Source organism: Lupinus angustifolius, chromosome LG15 (assembly GCF_001865875.1).
Source record: "Lupinus angustifolius cultivar Tanjil chromosome LG15, LupAngTanjil_v1.0, whole genome shotgun sequence".
Taxonomy (NCBI): Eukaryota; Viridiplantae; Streptophyta; class Magnoliopsida; order Fabales; family Fabaceae; genus Lupinus; species Lupinus angustifolius.
The window spans coordinates 10,041,706-10,048,492 of NC_032023.1; positions in this window are offsets into that span (position 1 = coordinate 10,041,706).

Genomic DNA, 6,787 nt, shown 5'->3' on the forward strand with positions numbered 1-6,787 from the left:
ATGAGGATGAGGATGTGGATGAGGATGAGGATGAGGAAGAGGCTGAGGATGAGGATAAGATGAGGATAAGAATGAGGATGAGGACAGGATGAGGAGGAGGATAAGGATGAGGACGAGAATGAGGATGAGGATGAGGAAGAGGATGAGGATGAGGATGAGGATAGGATGAGGACGGAATGTTGAGACGAAGCTTGTTTGCGAGGCTCTTGGTCATGTATAAAGTTTCTAACTTCAGCCACAAAGCCGCAGCGGTTTCTTCATTGGCAACCTCACGAAGAACCTCCTTCGACAAACAAAGTTGAATTGTTGAAAGCGCCTTTTCATCCAACTCGTCCCATTGATCATCGGTCATGGAAACTGGTTTCTTTGACTTCCCATCTAAAGCTTTCTTTAATCCGCTCTGGATAAGAACGGCCCTCATTTGGACTCGCCAAATAGAAAAGCTAATTTTGCCATCAAACTTCTCAATGTCAAATTTTGCAGACATTTTGAAATTCTCAATTTAGTAAGAGCTCTGATTCCACTTGTTAAGGTTAGAGCACAATGCGGAAGCACAGGATTGAATCAATTGAGAACAAAAGAGAAGCAAGTAAAGGATAAAGAAAATAACACACAAGATTTAACGTGGAAAAACCCCTCAGTGTGAGAGGAAAAAAACCACGGGCGATCAAGAGCAAAATTCCACTATGTAAAAAAGAAGAGTACAAGAAATCCTCTTATAATGATGAGGACAAATGACAATATTTTTCTCACAAATACTCTCTCAAATGGAACAAGAATTCTCACCAAGAATGCACTCACAATATATGTGTAAATGAAAGAGATGTTGTGTGTTGTGAAGATGATTTTGAAGCTCTCTATATGTGTCCTTTTATAGGCAAGCAAAGTTTTGGTATCTTGGATATGAAGCATTGGATGATTGGAAACAAAGCCATAAAAGTGACATAAAATGCCATTAAAGAGAGCCATAAAATACTCATAAAATTCTTTTAAGGCATAGAAATGAGAGGCATCTAACATTAGCATATTATGACAAACTAAACATTGAAGATGTCCTTAACATATTACAACTTCCTTCCTCAAATCACAATGATTTGGGTGATGAAACGTATTATTAGGTGAGGTTAGAGATCCTCTCCAGAAACCAAATTATAATACGTGAGACAAACAAATTAGCAGTTCAAAGATTTTATTATTTTTGAATTAAATAAATTAAAAAGTTAAAAAACTATATTTCCTCTCACATTTCAGTATTGGAGGACTTAGTACGATATATACACCTATTGCCTGAAAAAATGAAAGTTCTAGAATATCTAAAGTTGTACAATATGCCAAAATCAAATAATAGAAAAAGAAAAAGTGAAAAACTAATCAAAGGATTCTTGAGCTTCCTTCCATAAGCCTATTATCCACGTCCTTTAATACTCCTCCGCAAGCTAGGGAGCAAATATTATGGAGACCTAGCTTGGAGCAAATGTATTTGAAAAGTTGAGGTCACAAAGCTTTTGTATATATGTCAGCTAGCTACTCAGAAGAAGAAACATGAAGCAAGTGAATCAAACCATATTGAGCCTTTTCTTTTACAATGTGATAGTCTATTTCTATGTATTTTATATGCTCATGAAACATTGGGTTGGCTGCAATGTGAAGGGCTGATTGATTATCACAATAAAGGAGGGCTTATTGTTGAAAATCCACTTGAAGATCTTGTAAAAGATATGTTAACCATTGGATTTCACATGTGACAGTAGCCATAACTCTATATTCAGCTTCATAAGAGCTTCTTGATACTATATTTTGCTTCTTTGATTTCCATGATATAAGTGAATTTCCAAGGTGCACACTATAACATGTTATTGATCTTCTTGTTAGCTTGCAAGTTGTCCAATCACTATCATTATAGGATTTTAATTGAAGACTAGAATTGTGAGGAAAAAATAGGCCAAGGCTCGGTGCCCCTCTAATGTATCTCAAAATTCTTAAGGCTGCCTTGTGATGAATCACTAATGGTTTGGACAGAAATTGAGATAGTTGTTGTACAGAAAAAGCTATGTCTGGTCAGGTGTTAGTGGGGTACATGAGCCTTCCTATTAATCTTTTATAAGCTAGAACATCATTGAATTCCTCTTCTTCATTGGACAGAGTTCTAGTGTCAGTATTAATTGGAGTGATGGATGGTTTGCAAGCTAGTAACCTTGCCTCAAACAATAACTCCAAAGCATATTTCCTTTGATTCACAAATATTCCTTGTTTGTTTCTAGTCACTTCCAATCCAAGAAAATATTGAAGGTTTCCCAAATCTTTAATCTTGAAATAGTTATATGATTCTTGTTTGATACAATCAATCTCATGTCTATCATTCCTAGTTAAAAAAACATCATCCACATAAACTAATAAAGCAGCGATAGAGCCATTGCAAGATTTGATAAATAAATAATAATCATGGAATGATTGTCAATATTCAACTGATAAGAGAAATGAAAATAGACGAGCAAACCATTCCCTACTTGCTTGCTTAAGTCCATACAATGCCTTTTGCAATTTGTAAACATGTCCTGGTTTGATGTGATAACTAGGTGGGGCATCAATATAAACATGTTCCTTTAATTCTCCATGTAAAAATGTATTATTAATGTTTAATTGTTGCAACTCCCAGTTAAAAATAGAAGTTAGGGATAAAAGCAACCTTATTGTTGTCATCTTTGCAACTAGAGAAAAGTGTCAACAAAATCAATTCCTTCAGTTTGTGTATACCCTTTGCCACTAGTCTTGCCTTGTATCTCTCAATAGTCCCATCGGTCTTATATTTTATCTTGAATATCCATTTGCATCCAATTGAAACTTTGACCTTTGGCAGAGATGTTGTTACCCAGGTCTGATTTGTCTCAAGAGCATGTATCTCAGATTCAATAGCTTTCTTCCAGCAATCATGCACAATGGCTTCAGAGTATGTTCTCAACTCATCATGAGTAGACAAAGACATAACAAAATATGAGTAAGTATTAGACAAATTATTATAAGATATTACGAATGAAAGTGGATGTTTAACAAAAGAATTCATCATATTGACACTACAATGATAATCTTTTAAATAATCAGGGGCCCTTCTTGTTCTAACACTTTGTCTTATGGATTGATTTTCAATGGCATCTTGAACATCATTTGCATGTTGGGTTTCTGCAGCAACATTAGGGTTAGACACATTACTAATATCTAAAATAGGAGATGGTGGCGGCTGCAAATCAGGATTGTTAAGAGGTAAATAAAGAACATCATAGGTGAAGGGATTTAAATCTTGATTAATGGTGTTGCATTTGTCATTTCCATTGGTCTCAAAATTATTATATGGAAATACATGTTCATGAAAAATAACATCTCTAGACACTAAAAGCTCTCGGGTATTTAAGTTTAGTAAGACATAACCTTTTGTTGCATTTTTGAACCCGAGAAAGACACATTTGCTAGCTCTAGAATTAAACTTATTCCTATTGACATGTGAAGTACCTACAAAACACAAAGAGCCAAAAATCCTTAATTGAGAAATTTTTGGTTGTGTTTTATATAGAATCTCATGTGGAGAGTTGTAGTTCAAAATAGGTGTATGAGGTAAACTAATAATATGGGCAGCATGTAACACAACATATGACCAATACATTTTGGATAAATTTGATTGCAACATCAAAGCTCTTGCCACATTCAGCAAGTGACCATGCTTTCTCTCAACAATACTATTTTGTTGGGGAGTGTTAACACATAAGGTTTGATGTATGATGCCTTTACTAGTGTAAAAATCTTTCATAAAAAACTCAGTTCCATTATCGCTTCTAATAACTTTCACCATTGACTTAAACTGTGTTTGTATTAGACAAATGAAATTTTGTAAGACCTTAGAAGTTTCAGATTTTTGTTTTAGGGGGAAAATCCATGTATACCTTGAGTGATCATCAACAATAGTTAAAAAATATTTATGACCATGGATGGATGGTATAGCATATGGTCCCCAAAGATCAGTGTGTATGAGATCAAAGAACTTAAGAGTTTTAGAATTACTAATGGGAAAAGCAAGTCTCTTTTGCTTGCCATAATGACAAACTTCACATACATAAGACTTGTCAAACTTGACAAAAGGAAATTTGCTCCTAATAACATATACACATTTGTTTGAGGTATGTCCTAAACGAAAATGCCAAAGGGCTTCATGATCTCTAGAGGTGAGATTAGTGGCATAAGCAATAGATGGTGATGGCTTGAAGGTCTTGACACATTGAAGTTTTTCATAAGAAGGCACCCTGAGTATGTAAAGATTATCATCCATTTTAGCTAAACCAATCATCCTCAAGGTACTCTTGTCTTGAATCTGACAAGAAGTTGAATCAAAAGTAAGAATACATGACAAGTTCTTAGCTAGTTTGGCTATTGGCAGAAGGTTAAAAGAAAAACAAGGGATATAAAGAACATTATGTGTAACATGAATTCATTCAAGAAAATACTACGAGAGTGGTTGGCAGTAACTTCATTACCATTTGGTAATCTGATATGGATGGGCTTAATTTTATGAAATGATGTGAAGTGAGAAATGGAATTGCAAATATGGTCTGTGACACCACTATCAAGTATCCAAGAAATAGAAGATGAAGAAATTTTACCATCATGGCTTGGAGTATTGGATGAAGAAGGCATAACAAAAACTTGGTTGGAAATAGTGTTGATGTGTTTTGATTGTTGTAGGCCATTAGACCTTGATACTGCTCTTCAATAAAACCAAATTGTTGAGTCTGCAACATCTCTGTCTTAGGAGTTTTGTTATTCTCCTCATCAACATTAGGAAAATTATTCTGAAAGGTGACATTAGCATGTGTTTGACTATGGTTTTTATTCTTGAACTTGAAGTGTGGTGGAAAGCCATGCTTCCTATAGAAAGTGTCCACGGTATGTCCCATTTTGCCACAATGAATACATACTTTTGTATTGTTTCCCTTGCCATAATTAGGGAATCCAGTTGTTCGAACAATAGACCCTTTAGAGTTTCCTTTCCTAGCAATATTCATTGTCTTTGGCTAGCTTATGTCACCAGATATGTGTTTTTCCTACTGTATTACAAGAGAGAAAACCTGATTCAAAGATGGAAGGGGTTCCATCAAAAGAATTTGGGGTTTTAACAGTGGAATGATTTTCATTTAGACCCCTTAGGAACTTAATCACTTAATCTTTGGTCTTATATTCGCTAATTATTAGTAGCAACGTTGCAAATGCATTTGAAGGCGCAAGTACAAACAGGTGGAGGGCGAAAAACATCAAGCTCATCCCAAAGGATTTTGATCTTAGTGAAATAATCTGTTACAACTAGCTCTCCCTGCCTAAAAGAGGACATCATGTCTTGCAAATCTGCTATACGAATCATGTCTCCTTGTGAGAACCTTTCTTTCAAATCATCCCAGTTATCGGAAGTAGTTTCTCTCCATATGACACTTTGAGAAATTGTTGGTGACAAAGACCTTAGTAGCCAAGAAACTACCATCATGTTGGCCCTTTCCCGGGTTGGGCAAAGAGTGTTGGTGCGAGTTGGAGCTTCAATCATTCCATCAATGAAACCAAGCTTGTTTTTTGAAACAAGACTCATACGAACAGAGTAAGCCCACTGATGATAATTTGCTCCTTCAAAAGGATTAGGAGCGATGGCAAGAGATGGGGTCTCTGAGGTATGTAAATAGTAAGGAGAGGTGAGATCTTATGATGGGTCAATGTCCATGGCTGAATGCAATGGCATGAGCTTACCATAAGAGGAAAATAAATTGAGAGAAAGGGAAATAAAACAAAAGTCTGCAGTACAGAAAAATATTGTATATTCTCTCTACCCTATTACAAGAGGAATTAGTACTATATATACAGCTATTGCCTGTGAAAAAATGAAAATTCTAGAATATTTACGGCTATACAATATGCTAAAATCAAATAACAAAGAAAGAAAAAGTGAAAACTAATCAAAGGATTCTTTAGCTTCCTTCCATAAGAAAATTATTCCTATTGAGCACTGAATATGACTACATGGAGACTTGCTTCAGTCCTAGTTTTGGCCCCCTCATACGGAACTATCCACCATTCCTATAATTTAAAATTATTTGCTGGCGCATAAAAACATGTGCAATTCCTATTTTGTTAGTCGTGGCTAAACTTGAGAAAGCACTATTCTATTATTATTCTAACCCAAAGAGGGACATTGTGTTGTGTGACATCAATAACAATTAACAAGCATGCATGTGGTGAGTTATAACTTTATCATGTTTGGATTCAACGTACCTCTCACTCTTCATATCTTTGTTTGTTTCTTCCATCATGATACCATCATTGTGGGATGGTTATTTGTGAATGCCTCACTCTTTCTAGACACTTATTATTTTAATGAATTATTTGTATAGTGGTAATCCCAAAGCTGATTCATTGTCATAAGAATACTTTTTTTGGGTACATTGTCATAAGAATACTAATTCAATACGAATACGGAGTTGATGCTTTTTTTCTTCTGTTTTAGACATGAGTTGGAAGTCACATAGTTAATCTTCACGTGTAGAGATGTCATAATGTAAGTAAAAAGAGTTATCATATTAATATTTTATTCATCAATTTTGTCTATAAATACAACATAAGTCATTTATAATTGAATATTCAATAATTGTAATTGTTTACCGATTCTCCATACATTGATAGCCTCATCTATGATATATAGGCTTAAAACGAGCCGAACCGAATCGAATCAAAACTCAGTCCGGTTTAGCTCGATAAGGATTGG